This window comes from Dermacentor silvarum, chromosome 2 (genome assembly GCF_013339745.2).
Source record: "Dermacentor silvarum isolate Dsil-2018 chromosome 2, BIME_Dsil_1.4, whole genome shotgun sequence".
NCBI classification, from domain to species: Eukaryota; Metazoa; Arthropoda; class Arachnida; order Ixodida; family Ixodidae; genus Dermacentor; species Dermacentor silvarum.
In genome coordinates, this window is record NC_051155.1 from 250,032,454 (window position 1) to 250,052,592 (window position 20,139).

At 46.7% G+C, this 20,139-nt stretch overlaps 1 protein-coding gene across 1 annotated transcript in view; it reads left to right on the forward strand.

Annotated features, from left to right (window-relative positions):
* The first annotated feature begins 634 nt into the window (after positions 1–634).
* LOC119443120 (uncharacterized) overlaps positions 635–20,139 on the forward strand; it is a 49,319-nt gene continuing 29,814 nt past the window's right edge. Inside the window, exon 1 of the mRNA XM_037708271.2 lies at positions 635–1,016. The gene's annotated coding sequence lies outside the window, so the exon portion shown is untranslated. The remainder of the gene's footprint in view (positions 1,017–20,139) is intronic.

Genomic DNA, 20,139 nt, shown 5'->3' on the forward strand with positions numbered 1-20,139 from the left:
GGAGTTATTCTTCCACAGTATATGTCAAGAAACGTCGGTCCAATACATTGCATTCCATAAAGCGCAACATGTATTTAATATAGCGAATATAGTATATCTTTCTAGAAACGTTCGGCCATTCGCTTACACTGATAATCATCGTCGATGGCTCCCGCACAAGTTCTTTTTCACAGCTTCGTTTTCCTTCTCACCTTTCCTGCAGCTTCTCCTCTCCCCTCCCCCAATCGCAGGGTAGCCAACTGAACAGATATATTCTGGTTAACCTCCCCCTGTCTTTCACCTCCTCACATTTCCAGCCCGGCAGCTGGCGGAGACCCTATGTTGTGGCCGACGGTAGTAACACCGGGCGCCCCAGCGTTAGTCGCGCAAAACAAACTTCGGTTTGATTCTTCACGGTGCGGCGATTGACGAAGCCGCTCAAGGCGCTGCTCACGGATTGCGGATGACCTCTGAGGGGCCGTCGGACGGCGCGCTGGCAATGGCCGACAAAGAGGATGTTGTTTTTGTTAAGGTGGCCGCCGCCGCGGGTTGGAGGGTGCTCGCGCCGGCGGCACGAACGCGCGCGCAGCCTCCTCTCGGGCGAGACAAAGGAGGCGCCCCACCTTCAATGAAAGGAGGCAGCCAGCGCGCCAGTGCACGCCGCGGCGCCTCCGCGGCGGCCTATCGTCTGTTGGTTCTGCTGCTTTGACAGGAGCCGATAAAGCGGCGCCGCGGACTTCGCCCGGTCGTGCTTCAATCGCGCAGGAGATAAAACGAGAGAAGCCTCTTTTTCCGAGTCGGCGCTCGCCCGTGCGGACATCGGGAAAAGTGTGCCCCTCTTCTTGCACTTTCATTCGTCGACCGGGGCCGCTCGTCGGACACCCACACCGACCGTCCCCTGCAGGCGAAGAACTGTTTGGGGGCTTCTGGCCTTGACCAAAGCGTGGTTTCCGCGCCTGCCAGAACCAACTACTTGGCGGTGCTTCGGCGCAAGCTCTTCGAAGCGGACGGCGCTCCCAACGGCCGCAGCTGGGCAGGTGAGGCTGCGTGTTACCGGTTGCCATGCGGCGCGCTCTCCACGGGCGTTACCCTGGAAAGCGCTCTCGTTTTTATTCAGTTCGGTGTTGCATACTGGTCCTTGGTACGTCCACTGGTACTTCTCGAAAGCACATCTTGACACAACGGAAGAATAAACGTAAGGTCGAGGCGGCGTGAGCGAAGGTGTAGCCTGTCGTGGGAAGCACGTATGTGCCGAGTGCCATAAGTTAGGCCAAGGAGACGGACAGTAGGAATCAACACCAAAGAAAACGATCTACACGGACAATCTTGAATTGTGCATGTCTTCGGGCGGAAGTCAAGAATGTGCTCTGTGGAAGGTTCTTCGACAGAAGTGTCATACGGAACAAGTAATGTCGAGCGAGGCCCCAGGCGTAACAGCTGTACAATAATAGTTGTCCGACTACTGATTCAGTGCTGCCTTTCGTATTGGGCAACGCTGTACATATAAGCTGACCCCCCCTCCATGACACACACATGTACGCAGCATACGCACACCTCTCGAAACGTTACATTCAACTTTTACTCCTCGTAGCCAACGTGCATAATAGTGACCATGAACACGGAATGTTCCGAAAATTTGAACCAGCCTCACTACGAAAAAAGTTGCTTATTTAAGTAGAAAAGTGAAAGGTGGAGAACTGCTGAACAGGAAACTTATAGGAAGGAACTGTCTTGCTGTGCAAAAGATAAGTGCTTTCAGGGCACCGGATGAGGGAAGGTGAACAGGCAAGGAAGTGAAATGAGATCGCTAGCCGTTTCGCATGCGTGTGTTTGTAACACGGTCATGTAATCAAACTTGTTAGATAATCAGCACATTCTTTCAGCGACAGCGAAGCGTATTTTTGCGCAGGCTTATTGCCACATGTTCAAAACAACATTAAGGATTAAATAGTTCAGGTATACTGACAACAGCGTTTTAAAGCGGCAAACGAAATATGATCTATGGTGACCACCCTTGCTTCTGAAATGACTCAGTCGTCAAGCGGCTTTGGTATGGGGAGGGACAGGTGATTGTCGTTTAAGTGTTTTGATAGAAGCAGACGGCCTTCCAATCGGTCAGCCATAGTTCAGCTTTTGATAGGCTTCCTCTAAGATTTCTGTCTCCCTTTATTGCGTTGTCACTCGCCGGGTTGTTGAGTAATCAGTCACGAACGTTTTCAGAGACCACTTTGAGAACGGGTGCCTTTGTGAAGCTGCGTTAGATGCACAATGTTCGCTCGTCTTTCGAGAGAAATCGGACTTTATGTTTCCGCCCATTCCAAAGTCCACGGTGGCAAGATTCACCGCGATTGACTACTTTACAATACCGTAAAAATTATCAATTCCACCTTAGACTAGAGGATGCGGGAAGCAGCCGCCGCAAAGAGCAGTTAATTTCATACTCCGTACTTTGTGTTATTGTTTCTGTCTTCTTTGGTTTCCCGTGTCTACATATTCCCGTTAAACATAAACAACAAAAACTGGCCTGAAGTTAGGGCTTGTTCGTGTCGATTTACGTATTTATCCTATGTTGCGCTATTGTCACTGAGCACAGAGCGGAGCGCAATGTCTCAGACAGCTGATAGTTAATAAAAATTTAATTCTGGTACTTTACGTGCCGGAATCACGACATGATTCTGAGTCACGCAGCAGTGGGTTAGTTTTGACCACCTGGGGTTCTTTGACGTGCATCTAAATGTGAGTGCATGAGCGTTCTTGCACTCTTCCCTCATCGAAATGCGGCAGTCGCGGCCGGAACGACCTCGAGCTGGAGCCGATAATTTTTATGGAATTGTGTAGTAATCAAGCCTGGTTTAGCTTGTCACCTTGCACTTTGGGATGGACGTAAACCACTCCCAATACAATAGTTGACGCCAGTGTGCGGAATATATATTATCTTTAGGCGGTTCTCGGTGTCGGTTTCCGTTCTACCTGCAACATTCAATCGTTGTAAACGCTGACAACCTGATACATTTGCGACGTTCAGGACATTTAATCAAGCCCGAGAACTTGAGAACAGTGCCGAGATGTCGGAAACTGGAAACTTCTGCATTTTGGAGCAAGCACCTAAGACGTAGTAATTTACAAAGGGCGTTTATTTCTCCAATATCGGCATACCTAAGGCCAACGAAACTATACGAGACGGTGATTAAAGAAAAAGCTAAATGTGGAGATTGTTATTATTCACTTATAAATCTTGTTTCTGTCTGATAAAGCAACGTTGAAATAACTTACTTCATCGGTGTTCCAAGACGTTGATTACGGAACACTGCAAAGGTTGCCTAACTGCGAACACGGGTTTACGACGGCATGCAAATCGTGCTAATCAAGTATAATTATGCTCCACTTTTGTCTGAATGTATATCTTTACGACATTCATGCGGGTTTTACGGTGTGTCAATTCGTTCCGCGGATGACTTTACGACTCGTCCCACACACAAAGTGCGTACGCCCACCACGAGGTGTGACACAGATGAGGCCCCAGTGACGCGCAACGTTTCATGGGCATATTTATTTTATTTGACTCTTACTCTTATGCGAAAAAGGCAAGACGTGGGTTACAGAAGCAAACGGCTAAACGAAGCAAAGCGCTGCAGTGTCCACACATCGTGCCTGGTATACTTGAGTTTAAGCTCTTTTCATATTTCACGTTTAATGAAAGCATTATTGCCACCATATATTGAGCTTTGTTTGACACATAAGTGGATCGACAGAGAGGCACTTCCTGAGATATATTGCAGTGTCTCCGTGCACTGGCGATTCCATGTGGTGGTGGCGGTGTGCACGCTGCTGGTAACCGCAGTGACGTCGACGTTCCCGTTTTTTTGTGTATCTTTGATCCAGAGCCTAGCGTGCGCAATCTGTTGCGTGGAATACTTGAACTTTATTTAAGCGTCGCTAACGTACCGTCAATCGAGCAAGCGCGTCCATGTGTAAGAGAGCACGCACGTCCATGCAAGACGCCATTGTGCAGGACAGTGCATTCACCTCTCTCCAGATTGTCTCCAGATTCACCATGCTGTCGCTGAGCGACAACATGGTTTGCGCAGCTGGAGGCTACTGAGCAACTGCTGCGGCCGCGTGCAACAATTCGCTGTTGAGAAAGACTTTGCCGGAATTGACAGCTGTTTGAAGACAGACTGGTCGGTGACCGGAAGAGCAGATTTGTTTTGTGTTTCCGTGCTGGAGTCCCGTGTTCTGTGCATGCTATTTCTTTAACTGCGCCAGGGCCAAGCGCGATGTCTCTTAGTTCAACACGCTAAGCGCTTCTGAAGATACGATATTGTCACCGCACACATGCGTGAATCCTCTTTAATGAAGAACTTGAGGATGGCAGCTAAACATACGCGATGTAGTTTAAATAACCATGCCAATATTAGCTAGCTAAGCATGATTGAATTTGTCGCAAACTTTTTCTTTCTTTTTCTTTCTTTTTTTCTTTTTTTTTTTGCGTGAGGGATGAATCTTTGCCACGGGCGCTCCACTGGCGGCTTTCGCTGGCGTGAAGCGATGGCGGATCCAACGGGTGATTGGCTAAGGGAGGAACAACTTTCTTATCCTATGAATTGAACAAAGAAGAGAACAAACAACAGTTTCTTAGATGCGTCAAGAGATGTCTTAGGTTACATTTCGTAACTGGTTGCTGTTATCGGCTGGCTCTTCGTTTTCTGATGAGCTACCTCAACTTCGTCTATAATCGTCTACCCACGCAACGTTACGATCTGCTAGTTGCCTTAAAATGTACCATTTCGCCCAACTCGCGATTCTTATCCCTCGTTTGTACTCATTTTCAGGCAAACCTTGCTTCCTCCTCCAGCCAGTACGTGCTCATGCCAGTTAATCAGGTGATGAATGCACTATAGGCTGTTGTCATTTCTATTATTGTTTGTATTTGGTGAGTCCATCGGCTGTGACGTCGCCGGCTTTCATGTCTGGTCAACGTTGGGGCCCTGAGCAACCATGTAGAAAAAGCCGAGCGCAAATTAAAGAGAACACAAATTCGAGATTGTCCAGCCTTAGCTTTCTCCCCGCCTTCTTTATTTTTTCATTTGTGAAAATAAATGCAGGAGTCGTCGTCGTTGCCGTTTGCTGGCGACGGCTACTCCTCTTGACTTGGTTAATAACTATCACAAAACATTTAAAAATAAAGAGAAATATAGTCACGTACTACAAAAGGCGAGCGAAAGAGCACGCAGTCTAAAACTACTACTCTCTTTCAGAAGGCTATAGGTGACATTATAGAAATCATTGAATTAGGTGTTACTTACATAAAACAAAAGAAAATGTGGCGACACTAAACGTGGAAGTATTCCGCAGTTGAAACAGTGCACGCGGATGTCAGAGGTACAGAAGTTCGCTTCACGCCAATATCACGTTCACACTTGGGAAGCTGCAAGCGGGCGGAAAGGCCAAAGCGGCCGGAAAATCTTTTCGGCGCATGTCCAAGTTGTTCACATTTGTTTTGCTACCGCTGGGGCCGCCGCTGCCGCTTTCGCCCACATCCATCTAGTCTGCGTACGTTTGTCGGGGTGGTGGCGCTCATTATCGTACCATTTCGAGCTGTATTTTCATTCATTCACACCTCCGTCATCAAAAGCGATCATTTCGCGCAACTTCGAGTGTCATCTGCGACCTTCGGTAAATTTCTCGTTGGCGTTCCGTAATTCTCCTCACGCGGGCACGGTAGCACTGAGTCACAGGTTGGTGCCTGTAGGCGTGATTATACATATTTAATAGCTTTTATTTACTAGTTGTAATAACATTTCATCGTTTCGTATTATTGGCGGCGCCTCCAGGACACCAAAGCGGCAGCGGCAACACCAAAGCTAAAACCGGGGCTGTTACTTGTGTAGGGGCTCGCCGAGGTCTGCGCGTCCTACGCGAGACATATGCTCCCGCTTCGGCGGCCCCAACACATGGACCGCCCTGCTTCCAGCTTTGATCCCCCCGAGCCCCTTGGTTACTCTGGAGAGCCCTCGCCGCCTGCTTTATTATAATCTCTGGTGCACTCCTCAGGCAATCTCAAATGTACTCCGTTTGCCGGTTACATGTGCCCTCTTGGAGCAGTACTAGTAAAAAAAGAGACAATCTATCGTCACGACGAGAAAAGCACCCCGCAACGAAAAAAGCGCCCCGCGACTTCTGCAACATACCGCGCCCGCGCGAGAAGAATTACGGAGCGCCAACGAGGAATCTGCCCAACTTTTGTCTGCCATGGAAGTGGAAGAAGAAATGGTTTTTATACTTCTACCTACTTGTTTCCTAGAAACGGACGATGAATAACGGAAGAAGCGGATCGACACCTCGGAAGCGGCGGTAGTGGGTTCGCCCGGCTTTGCAAAAACGCGAGAAGTTGGGTCACGCCAAGGCTTCGTTGCCGCACCTCCGGTCGCGCGACTTTGAATATACTATCGCGAGTATTGCTGGCAGTACCTTTTAGTACCACACTTGTCGTAGAGCAAGGGGTGGTTCTTGATCGCATCCATCAGCAACGCAGCCTACACTTTTCGTGCCATGTTAAGTTTTACGACCGGATGTTTACATGCTAGTGCAGCTTCCGGTCGAGCGGAACAACTTTCCGCCACGTTTCCGCTTCGCCATGGCGAAAAAATCAGTCTGAGACCGATTTGGCTCGCCGACCTGGTTTCCCGCCCTTTTTGCCGCCTAGGTGGGCGTATTTTTAGAAGTTTTTGCCGTTTCCGCCTGCTTCAAGACCAAGTGTGAACGTAGCCTTGTAAGCCCGGATTTATTAACTTCCGATAAGCTTACAGCTGTTCTAACTTCTACGATGGCTAGCAGTCTTATTTATTTATTTATTTATTTATTTATTTATTTATTTATTTATTTATTTATTTATTTATTTATTTATTATTCATTCATTCATTCATTCATTCCCTTTTGACAGAGTTTGCCACCGCAGTTGCGCCTCGACGAAACGGCGTTATCCTTCCCGGGCAGCCGCTGCGTGCCGTACCTTTTCCTCCCCGCGTTCAAGTACTGGTCTTGGCGAGTCGGAACACGTGGCGTCGTAAGCAGAACCGTTATCAACGCGCGCGCTTATCATTCGTATTGAGACCGCGCGGTCTTGAGGCTGTTTGTACAAGCCAGCTCTTTGCATGGGCACGCCTGCATGTGGTTTTCTCTCGTCGGGAAAGCAGACTTTGCTGCCGTGCTCGAAAACAACCGGCCGGCTTCGGGACCTTGTCCAAAGCCAAAACATATTTTGGAAGCTGACGACTTGTTGATGTTGAGTGGTAAAAAAAAAAAAAAATGAAACATGCCCACGACCAGTCATTCGCCACAAGGCGAGAAACTTTTCGCTTCAGCAACGCTCTTCTTATCTTTTTGCGCAAGTACATTTGACATCTCACCAAGCATTCTGCAACCATTAGAGAGAGATATAGGTGAGGAGTGAAAGCCGGTGAGGTTAACCGGAAGATCCAGTTGGCTACCTACACTCGGGAAAGGGTAAGGGAAGACAGAAAGATAAAAAAGTAAAAACACAGCGACAGAGAGAGAGAGAGAGAGCAAGAAAAAAATCACGAACGCACATAAAAGAACGCGAGAGTGTCACAGTCGTTTAACTAGGTGGCTTAACCGGAATAGAATTCTAAAGTAGAGCGTCGCGTGTTATATAAGTGCGAATCAGTAACTGCAAACATCAGGCGACGTGGCAAATATGCTTGGGTAACTAAAAGCAAGAAGTCCAGCGCAGCCTTGGACACACGTAAACCAACAACAACTGAAATAGAAATGCACAAGCACTATTTGTGTGCTTTTGTCTTATGACTGTGTCTAGTGTCTGTTGAGATTTTTTTATCTCTTTCTTGCTTCTTTCTTAAAATCTTGCTTTTCTTGCCTGAGTAGTGTATTTGGGATTTCGAACCCCAAGGAAGCGTGCCTTTCCATTTTTCGACATTAAAAATAAAAACCATTATATTCAGTGTCGTTCTTCGAGAAGACCTTATCATAGAACACTTCTGAAGCGGGCGTGTGAGGCGGAAAGAGGTGTTTCATGTTGTAACTTGAAACGCTTGAATACGATGACACGCACCCAGCGGCGTCGTAGCAATGTTCATTCTGTCTCACACACTATAGAAGTAGGCTATCCCGTGCAGCATGTCCACGAGTGTTGAAATACACGGCTGCAGTGCTTTGCGCGTACTCTCATGGCCTTCCTCGTGTTTCCTTCCACTTTACTTTTTGCCAAGGATGACCGTTACGTTCTGCAGCGCCGAGGCGGCTGCGGAGCATTTCGCGTCTCAGCGTGCGGGCAGGAGATAACTCCTCGTCGTAAACGCGGGTCGTGGCAGCAAACCTGCTTGAACCGCGCACAGGAGTCGCGAGCTTCAGGCCGTCCATATCTCCGCCCGCAGACAGAACGAAGCGCTGGTGCACACTGCGCTGGTGACGACGTTGAGTCGTCAGTACCCATGCCAGAGCAGCCATTCATCCCCGCATATGCTACGTTCTCGGATGCCTTGCATAGTAACGTCTCCCTTGAAAGAGATTACGACGCTCGTTGTGACAATGGCGCGACTAGGCATGCACTGATGTCTCCGAGGTGGCTTTGCGCAAGGGCAATATGGTTTAGAACCACCGTACCAGCCTCTGTACACTGCTTACCACACGATGCGACCTACTGGTATAACTAGGCGCGTATTTTGGGTGTGTCGGCAGCGTAACACATTCAGGTGGCACTTACCTGGTCGGAAAAGTGTCAAGAAACTTTTCGTGGCACAAATCGTCTGTCGTGTTTTGAGACGAGCTGCAGTCATTATAGACCACAGGTTCCATTTAGTAGCGAAAGAAATTGCTCTGGTACTTCACGACATCCTGAAGTCACAACGAAGTCTGTTGTACGAAGGCACTTTCTGCCCTAAGCGTGGCTGGCGCCTCCAGCGGTGACGAGAAAGTGTGCACGATATAAAACTTTGCAATCGCATCAAGCGACATCACGCTTATGAGATGGAGAGAGCAGTTTTGTAGACGTTATCTTCAGCGGGGCCTGGGTGCGCGACATTTCCTAGGGTGCTATTGTTATCCATCTTGTTATCCATCTCTTTCCTTTTGGATGCGCCACAGAAATGGATAACATCTTGTTTATTGACGGTGCTTATAACAACTGACTTAATATATCTTATATCTATTGTAAGTACAGGAAACAGAACCCGTATTTGTGGATGGATCGGCCACAACGACATCTTCTGCTGCAGCACTTGTAGTGGCTAATAGCCCCGTTAGCCAGCGGTGTAGAATTCCACACAAGAATTCCCGCTATGCTCTTTTTATGGTGCTCACTGCTGCCCCTTTTCGAGTTACTGTGCGAGCGGATGCGTGTGCGTTTTTATTTATTTATTTATTTTTGTCTTCCTTTCTCTTTTCCGTCGATCTCTTATGCGTTAAGCATGTAGTAGCATGCCAAGCAGAACCTCCCCACCAATCACTGAAATTTCCATCCCCAGCGCACACGTATTTTCACTACTCGTTGATATTACGGTTTCTTCGTGATACGTTCTTGGCATACACTACTTATGCACACGGTGGGTGGGCTATGCGGTGCGAATAAAGTGCGATGGCAATGCGTGCTCAAGAAAAGGCTAACGGTATGGCATAACATTCTGAGAAGTTTTACTCACAGGACCTAGCGTGACATCATTCACTACCTGTATATACGTTATAATCATCACCATTCGCAACGCTGTTGGTGTAAACGCTTGTTGCATATGTGTTCTTTAGTGCACGGTTTGCAATGGAAACGTCGACGTGTTGCCGTCTCGTGTGAATAGAGACAGAGCTAAAGGAAAGGGGGAAATTCGGAATTAAAGGTGATAATGTGCGCACTGCAAGAAATAATTCTTTTGCATATTGTCATTGTTTTCACCATTCCGTCGTCTGGACTGCGTGTGGTACCAGCACAGATTAGAACGAAAGTGGGTACAAATGTACGGGAATGTCCACTGCGCGCGTGATTGCTTGAGATGCCAATTCTCAACAGGCAGTTTTATAAAGACGCTGCAACGACAAAATCAAGCATCTGCGACCTAATTCACAAAGCTTTTCTTTCGAAGTACCAACTATTGGCTTATAACAACGGACTTAATATATCTTATATCTATTGTAAGTACAGGAAACAGAACCCGTATTTGTGGATGGATCGGCCACAACGACATCTTCTGCTGCAGCACTTGTAGTGGCTAATAGCCCCGTTAGCCAGCGGTGTAGAATTCCACACAAGACCTCTTCCTCGTCAGCAGAACTAACTGGAATACGAGAGGCAGTCCACCATACTTATCAGGAAGACAACAGGCGTTACACTATACTTCGTTGATTCTCGGCCAGCACTACAACAACCTTACAGTTATGTGAGCCGAGTTCGAAATTCATATCAGCAACTGGTCACTAACATTATGATCTTGTACAATGAAGCACATCGTAAATGACATACCGACACTACAGTGGATACCAAGCCATTGTGGAATAGCAGGCAATGAACAAGCCAATACTGAAGCGAAAGGGGAACACATCAACGGCATCTTCATACAAATCGCTTTCTCATGAACTTATATTGTCGCCCTTATTTCACTTAGGGTGAGAACAGCCTTGGAAGAACATTGGACGGATCCTAATCATTGCCACGACCACCTGCAAAAGCTTGACACAGATTTCAAATTTCAGCACACCCCAAGGATTCGACGAGATCAGGAGACACTGCTACGTCGGCTAAGACTTGTATATACACGCCAATACATGACGAAAATTGTTCACTGGGATAATCCTAACTGTTGCCGTCTGGTCTGCCCCTGAGATTATTCAAGATGTGCTCGGTGTGTGCCCACAGTATTTGACTGCACAGAACACACTTTTAGCGACAATGCCTTCTCCAGACTCCCGGCCTCTTTCAGGGGCCTGGGAAGATGGCGAGAAGGGGCTACCAGTAGCAAGAACAGTATTAAGACTTTCTGAGTGAAGCTAGTCTTGACAACGACTGAGAATTAACGAGATGTCTGCCGTCGATTGTTATGAGCTGTGCCAGTTGTAGTTTTTATGCATGTAGACAGTCTATGTATGTATACGCTTGTATACGAGTGATCATTTTTTTTAATCACCTGTGGCAGATAGCATAATTCTTGTCCTTCAGCTGGATTATTCAAAGAGGCGGGCTTCCCTAGCCCGAGAAATCGAACAACATTAAACTAATTAACCGAAATACATTAAGTTCTTAATTAAATACATTACGACACATATTGCAATTTGCGAATTGTAGCCAGTGAGCTTGCAAGGCGCCTCCGCTTGAACTGAATCTCCAGGATGACACCAGTCACGCATCCCTTGGTTGGCGTCCCAAAGTGTGGAACGAAATACATGGGCGTTCCAGTTACTTTCGTGCTTCTGTAAGAACGTTCTGTAAAGAAGCGCATTTTTACGGCGAATTTGATGGCGCATATCTCCAAGCTGGTGTCATTTCGGAAATTAATTCCAAGTGGATACGCCTTGTAAGCTCATTGTAAATTTGTAAATTGCAATACGCACCGTAAAGAAATTAATTAAGAATTCAATTGGTGAATTGTTTTAATTAGTTGAATATGTGTTTCGATTTCTCATGCAAGTATTGTCCACCTCTCTGAGTAATCCAGCTCAACAACTAGAATTAAGTTATCTGCCCACAGGCGATTAAAAAAAAAAAAAATCCGGGAGACTTAGAAATGATCGCCCCCGTATACGTGTATTGTATGTTGTTCATATAGTGTTGTGTGTCTAGATAGTGTGTCCGTATATATTTATAGTAAGTGCGTTCTTGTGCTGCTATGGGCACTGATCCAGTTGGACTGATCGCACAGCTGGTGCTTATCACATATGGTTGTTCCATTATCACTCCTTACCCTCCTCGAAATTTATCCCCATGCCCTTTACCCGCGTGTGCAGTAGCAGGTTATCCGGCTAACCTCACCCCTTCTTCTCTCATTAAATATTCTTCTCTCTCACTCTTTTTCCTTCGCAGCTACTCTTTTCCATTGCCGGGGTGCCTTCGCTAATAATATGTCCCCCATCAGAATCGGGGATATACGCAATTCCGTAAGCAGGCATTCCCACGCGGGTAACTTGTCGCAACCAAGATGGCCGCGTTGCAGCTAGAAGCACTGTTAAGCACCAGACGCGCGTTTTCACAGCTTGGATGGTGCGACGGAGGGAAGACAGCAGAAATGGTGTCGGCAGCCCGCATGTTGACACCTTAATTTACGATTATAGCCCGAGATGTCAAAAACGGCAGGTTTGTACACTTTCGAACGCGCATAAGCTAAGTTGCTAGGCCTGGCTAGTTAACGCGAAGATTAAAGATGTTTGTGCCGATGGGGGAGGGAGGGGGGAGGATGGCATCCCGTGTAACAGTATTGACGTACAGAAAACAAATCTGAACTTCCTTCAGTTACTCCTGTAACCATACAATACATTTGCCACAATACAGCTCGATACAGTAGAATAAAGTATATATTCCACATTTTTCAGAGGACATGAGCAGGGAGGGAAACATCTGCAGTAAGCACTAAGCCTTCACGCCATATCCTTTTACACGAGCAACAATGAGCACGCAGCTCGCGAATCACAGCGCAGACAACCTTACAATGACGTCAAAAGAAGCTCCGCTCAGCACTGCGCAGACAGCGTCGATTGTGGAAAGTATGCTTGTATAGAATGTGTTGTTACAAGAGGCCGAAGGTGAGGCTGCCGAGTCGCTCGAGCTAGAAGAATGGTCGGCGCTGATATCGGCCGGAAAATAAGATGTCAGGAAAGTGTTGCCTGGAGGAGCCTCTCCTAGTCCGCCGACGATGCGCTCGTTGGATAAGGGCTCACCGCTTGAAGCCTGCCTCACGACGGTCGCGCAGCTGAAGCAGCGAAAAGTCTGCGCGTTAAAGAAGAGTGAACGATCCACGGTGACTGATGGTACAAAGTAAATATATTTTATCACCGCACGCATCCCTTGGTTGGCGCAGAGGTCGACGAGGTACAGGGCGTCTGCCGGAGCTCTCCCTCAAGCTCAACACCGGAAACTCTGATCGATGAAGTCAAATCAATTTCTAGTGTCTGTGACGTCCCAAGCAACACACGGACTTGACACACGCCGCAGTGGCGCGCTCCGGATTAATTTCGCCACCTGGGGTTCGACGTGCAGCTTAACGTTCCGCGTGCCGCCGCCGTCAGGAATCGAACTTTAGATAGATAGATAGATAGATAGATAGATAGATAGATAGATAGATAGATAGATAGATAGATAGATAGATAGATAGATAGATAGATAGATAGATAGATAGATAGATAGATAGATAGATAGATAGATAGATAGATAGATAGATAGATAGATAGATAGATTTAAGCGTTCTTAAAGAAGACAAGGAAGATTAATGACACTTTGTTTAACTTACCCAATTCTTGTAGAAACGATGGAACCCAGCACTGCGCAGACAGCGTCGATTGTGGAAAGTATGCTTGTATGGAATGTGTTGTTACAAGAGGCCAAAGGTGAGGCTGCCGAGTCGCTCGAGCCAGAAGAATGGTCGGCGCTGATATCGGCCGGATGTTGCGCAGGCCCAGCAACAGACCCTTTTACCCAATTCTTACCTTGGTACACTTTATTGGTACAGTTTAATGAAGCGAAAGGCCTGAGGAGGCATGCTTTTAGCTTGCTGATTTGCGTGGGAGCAAAAGTACAGACGCAGGAATGTCGAGGAGGATGAGAAATTATGATTAAATAATACGATTCGATAAAAACTGGGTGCCCAAGGTATAGCACTGAACGGGCTCGGGCTGTCCCGAAAGCCCGGGCCGGGGCCGGGTTTGGGACGGGTTCGATTAAGCAAGTGTTGACTCGGGCCCGGTCCGGGCTCGGGCCTAGGAGCTTGTGTACACCCGTGAGCAAAAGTATACGGACCGCAGGGTCACCAAAAAAACTGAAATTCTTCGTAATTAACACGCATAAGCTGAAATTGACAAGTACAATGGAAAGTGCGCAGTGCCAAGGTTGTACTGCAGTCCTCAATTTCAAGTTGCATTCGTATAGGCAGTTGACAAAATCGGCTTTATCGCGCAATTCCTGGTCCGTATATATTTGCTCACGGGTGTACATTAGCAGTGCTCTTCAGTCACTGGTAAAATGGCACCGGTGATCTTCAGCGCCCACTATACTACCCGCTTTTCCATGCGATTAGCATTATTGCATACTATCTATCTATCTATCTATCTATCTATCTATCTATCTATCTATCTATCTATCTATCTATCTATCTATCTATCTATCTATCTATCTATCTATCTATCTATCTATCTATCTATCTATCTATCTATCTATCTATCTATCTATCTATCTATCTATCTATCTATCTATCTATCTATCTATCTATCTATCTATCTATCTATCTATCGCCGTGTGACCCAAGTTGTCGACTATAACTTGAGCCACTACATATGCCATCGGGGTCGTGATGCCATCGTGGTCGTCATCATAGTCATACCGTTGTAGTCATGTCGTTCTCGTAACGCTGTCATACCGTCGCCATCATTCCAGAAACGTCATCAAATTGTCGTCATACCGCCATGGCCTTCGCAGTTCCATCGAAGTCATTCCGTGGTAATCATGCTGCCGTCATTTGATCGTTATTATGCCGCCGTTGCCGTGCCACGGTCGTCATTGCGTCGTCGACATATCTTCGCCGTGATGCCATCGCTCCATCGTCATCAGGTTCTAGTTATACCGTCCTGCCAATTACGTCATACAGTCGTTCATGCCGTCGTCGTCATGCTGTCGTCGTCTCATCGACGGCATTTCTTTTTCTTCATTGCGTTATAATTGTGCTGTCATCAGTCAATCGTGATTATGCCACCGTCGTCGTACATTCGTTGTTATACCGCCGCCCTGATGCCGTCGTGGTGGTTCTACTGTCGTCCTTCCGTCATCATCGACACTCACCGTCATCCTCACGCCGTGTTCGTTACATTGTCGCCATCACTTCAGAATGGCCATCCAATTGTCGTCGTTCCGTCGACGCCATTCCTTCGTAATTCCATCGTCGAAACTGCATGCATCGTCAGCGTACAGTCGTCGTCCTGCCGTCATGGTCATGAATGACCTTATCGAGCGAGGATCATAGCAAAGTGGGCCGATAACGGATACGGTGTACGTCGCATATAGCCGAAGCAATGGAAATACCAGAATGACCATCTACACTTACAAAATAAAGGTGCCTTCGGCAATACGGCGTGTCACTGCGTGGTCGCTACATTGCTCGAATGCTAAACGCATTAACTTCCATAGTAATCTTAAGATGGATTCTGCCGGAATGCCTTCGTCTTCGCAACACTACCAAACTCTGCTCAGCATCGTTCCTAGGTTAAGAGCTCGGATTCCTAGAAGTGACCGTGCTCAGGCGAGAGATGGACGACCCGACGTTCGAATGGACAGCGGCCTCGCCTATCAACGAGGGGAAACGCATTGGGATGGTTGGTAATTGCGGCGAAGGACGAATTTCAAGAATTGGCAAGACATCACAGAGCCGGATCAAAATGACCAAGAGTTAGAAAATGTTTCGCACTACAATGGCGTAGAAGAGATCGGAAATTATTTTATTGGTGCGAGGCTCGCCTCAAAAACATTTCCTAGAATAGCTGTCTTCAGTTGTACAAAGTATTCTTCGTATAGCATCCACAAGAAGAATAAATGAAAGCAGTTTCAGTACAGCTGGTCACGTTTTTCAAGCGCAGGAGGCTAACCTAGAGGCCGAGTCGTTTACAATGTTTTGTTGCTGCAGAAAAATATGTAAATTTTCGGCAGGGGTCATTGATGTGCCGCTTTTCACTGCCTTGTTCGTGATCATTTTAATATAAAAACAAAATTTAGGTAAATTATGAACAAGTCCTTAGAGTATTGAAATAAAGTGATGGCAAATAAATTCTGGAATATTCGTGCACAAATTAAATTGTGCGTGAAGGCATAGTACAACTCGTTACTGGTATTTATTATTTTTATTCACTATTCGAGCGAGTCCTGCCGAAGTTTACTGCACAATTAGTTTAACGAATTAAATTTAGAGTTCGAAGTGTCCATTGTTTTTATATAAATGCTTTAAGCCTACATTGATGCTACAAATGTTTGCAACGTTAGTGAGAGGGATGTGAAAAAGAAAACGGGACGCTGTACATGCACTGTACTTAACACCCTGCGAGATGAACCAAAAGTAGACAGAGTCCAAGTTTGCTCATGCTGCGAAACAAAGATGCATAAATTGTCGACTGAAAATCTGGCAACATTATATTGAAGCCGAAGAAAGCAATGAAAATGGCATAATCTGTGTGACAATATGATTGCACATGAGCGTTACCCTTGCGTGCCACCAATTTCTGTTTAATGAAAAACTTCTAGTGGCAGTGCAATACGGTATTCCTACAAGCCAATATAGCTAGACCAGCGTATTTAAACTTGCATTAGCGACAAATTTATTGGCTCGAGTTCCATCACTGTACGCCGCTATAGTTATACGAGATTCAAAAGTGAGATAAAATGGCTGGTGGTGTTTATAGGAGTTCACCTATGCTACGGCTGCATATTGCCGCACAACGGTTTAGAAAGTGCACTATGGCCAATCACAACACACTTGAAAGCACGAGCATGATGATCAAAGGATGTACCTTTTTTAGCAGCAACTTTAGAGGAAAACCTGAAGACGTGAAACCTGCCTGTTACAAATAATCAACTCCTATATCGTATGTCCTCCTTCCTAAAGAATGAGCAGACGTCGTGCCACTCTCGGTGGCACTGGCCAGCCTCCCTATTTTCTTCTCTGTAAATTGTATATGTATGTTTTCATATCAACTAATCGAATAATAATCTGCGCGTGTTCGGCTAGTAATGAAATGAACTTGCTTTTTCACAGTTCCAGAATCGCCATAAAGAGCGGACGCAGCGCACAAAGCTGCAGAAAGTTGACAACCACCCGGCGCCCGTTGATCACATGACAGTATGTTCACAATACCCGCCGTTGTTGCTCAGTGGTTATGGTGTTGGGCTGCTGATCACGAGGTCGCGGGATCGAATCCAGACCACGGCGGCCGCATTTCGATAGGGGCGAAATGCGTAAACACCCGTGTACTTAGATTTAGGTGCACGTTAAAGAACCCCATGTGGTCCAAATTCCCGGAGTCCCCTACTACGGCGTGCCTCATAATCAGATCGCGGTTTTGGCACGTAAAACCCCATAATGTTGTTAGTATATTCACACTAACCAAGAACTCTAGCTTCATATAGGTTCAATGACTAACGGGTCGAAGCGAACCGCGCCGGGCCGGGTACGGGCCAGATTCGAAATCACCGGGCCGGGCTCGTGCGAGCCAACGCATGGCTCTTTCGGGCTCGGGCCGGGCCCGGGTATCAAAAAATGGCCCGTTCACTGCTCTAGTCCAAAGCACAACGTGTGCGCAGCGTTTTTCAGTAATTCACTAGCAGAGGACGTATGCACGCGAACACTGTACACAGACGTTTCAACCTATCAAGGAAAGCCTTTCGCTCTTCGACAAAGTGTGGAAAGTCTACGTAATGTTTTACGTCCACGTGATCTTGGCAATACGTACACACTGGTTATGTTGACAGTTATGTCTTGTGTCGTTACGCCAGAGTTCGCGCTGACAGCGTACGAATACGGAGCATGGTTACCCAGCACTGGTTCATATGACACGCTCGGCCGGAGCAATAGCCGGGATGTTGTTGTTGTTGTTGTCGTCGTCGTCAACGTCACTGCTGCTGCTGCTGCCGCCACCGCCACCGCATATACACTTGGCTCAATCCCACGAGGCTTAGACGTAGCATACACGCCTCACTTGTGTCGCATCAAAAGACGAATGTCCCCACGTTGTAGTTATTATGATAACCCCGAAGCTTCAGTGGAGCATATTATTATTGAATATTCTCGATATTAGCAATAGCGGGTTCGTCTGCGTGATCGTTTTAACATCACTGACAAACGTCCTCTCGCTCAGAGCAAAGTCCTTGGACCGCGGTCATGCCCTAATAAGCAGAGGTAAGTGCCCTTCGCGATTTTTTAGTAGAGACTAATGTTATAGACTGCCTACAAGTGACATTACCGTTGTGTCTTCTACATTGTGGTTCTTTTTTAACGAGCTGATCTCGAGGTGTCCATTTGTATGTACGAAGTGTGAACTCCTTCACTCCTGCGTAATGAGTGATCAACCTATATTTACTGGACTATAGTTCGGTGCTGGTTGGCGCCCGTAGTTTAGACAATATTTGTGCCCTGTGTTCGTGTGGGTAGCGTGCTTGTTCATATTTTCTGCTTTCTGTTCCTTTTTTCTATTGTTTCTTTGGGAACGAATTTGGGATTCGGCTCTTATGCAGCCTATACCTTCCCTTAATTCTAGATCTAAATTTAAAAAAAAAAAGTGGAGAGAGAACAATAAAAAAAGGAGACATTGCGCAATCTAAGTATAACAAAATTCTGATAAGGTTTACTTCACAAAAATGTTCAAATTCGGCACATCCACTTAAGACTGCTTACGTGTGGGAATACGAATGCCGTTTGTAGACCTCGGAACGCCATGGATGAACGCGCTCATTTTATACACTCATGACGTGGCGCCACCGTTGTCTGCGCCGCCACGTGCCCAATGACGCACGCAATAGGGCCCACCTTTAGTCAGCCAGATGACTGCGGCGTGACGTGCGCAATGACGCGCGCACTCGGCACACCTTTAGTAAGCCAGAGCCGCCGAGGCAGCGTGCTCGTCTCGCACCCCGGAGGCCCGGGTTCGACTCCCACCCAGTCTGAGCTGCACCAAATTTTTTTTTTCAAAGCATTAATTTGTTCACAAAAACCTCCCTGAGAAATGTGAGGTCAATCCGAGCATTTTTGACGTGTTTGTACTCTTTGCGCTGTCGGCCATTTTTGGTACCATCTTTCGGTCATGCCGACGGACTTTCGCGCAATGGGGCGTATAATGCTTTCGCATTAATAATACAAAGCACACCACGGTAGGCACCCCCAGCAGCTAGCGTAACCTTCTGGACGCTTCAATGAACTTATGCAGAGCAGCTATAATAGATCTGTGGCTGGTACCTAATTGACGGGCGCCAAAGGACAATAGGTTTGATGTTAAAGTTAAGCCTTGATCACTCGTCGGAAGTACGAGAAGCATTACGCGCAGGAAGGATAAGTGGCGACACAAAAGAAAGAGACGATCAGTTATTTCTGCAACTTGTGTAACAGCGCGAAAAATAACAAGGAAGGGACGACGATAGAGACAGAGTGAAAAGAGCGCTGACTTCCAACTGTTTATTCTACTGACGATGCTAGGCATGAACAAATGCAATTACAATGAAAGCCCAGCAAGCCACCATTCTGCAATTGTTTCTGGTTCGTTATAAAAAGCACTGAGGTTAGTTATAGAAAAACGAGACCTAAGAAGGTAAACACTTAGATGTAGAACTCTATAGCGGAAGCGTGGCGAAGTCACCTCGCATTGTCGTGAAAGACATTTCTTCGTGTACCGCGGGGAATTGTAGGTATCAGAGACCATCTAAGGAAATCAGGGATGACGACGAATTGCAAACTAAAAACAAAATGCGTTTAAATTTACTTTCTGTAATGATAAAAAAAAAGAATTGGCAAGGACATGGACCTTTGAGTAACGACGATACTAGAGAGTCAGCGGGCTTATTTAGGAAAATTTCTGTGTCCGGTTACCCACACAAAGCAGACTTGAGAAAAACCGTTCGGCGCAAGTGCAATAAACATACGAAGCAGAGGCGACCGCTTAGTGGAATTTAAATGTTTGCAGACCGCAAGAGCATCTGCAACATTTATTACCTTAGATTACTCCTTAGATTGCTGCGGACTCACCTTTTGGCGGCCAAGATAACTGCCAGAAATTCTGCGAGAAAATCCGGGGCATAATGCGGCAGGTGGAGAGCTAAAGACCAGCTATAAGCTGAATGGAAAAGATACCAACTCTGGCCTTGTCTAAATTTTGAGTCGCGTCCCTATGAGTAACAACGAAACTGCACGAGTTGATCTTGAAGACCTCCAAGAAAGCACGTAGGTATAGATTTTGCGTAGTTTTGGA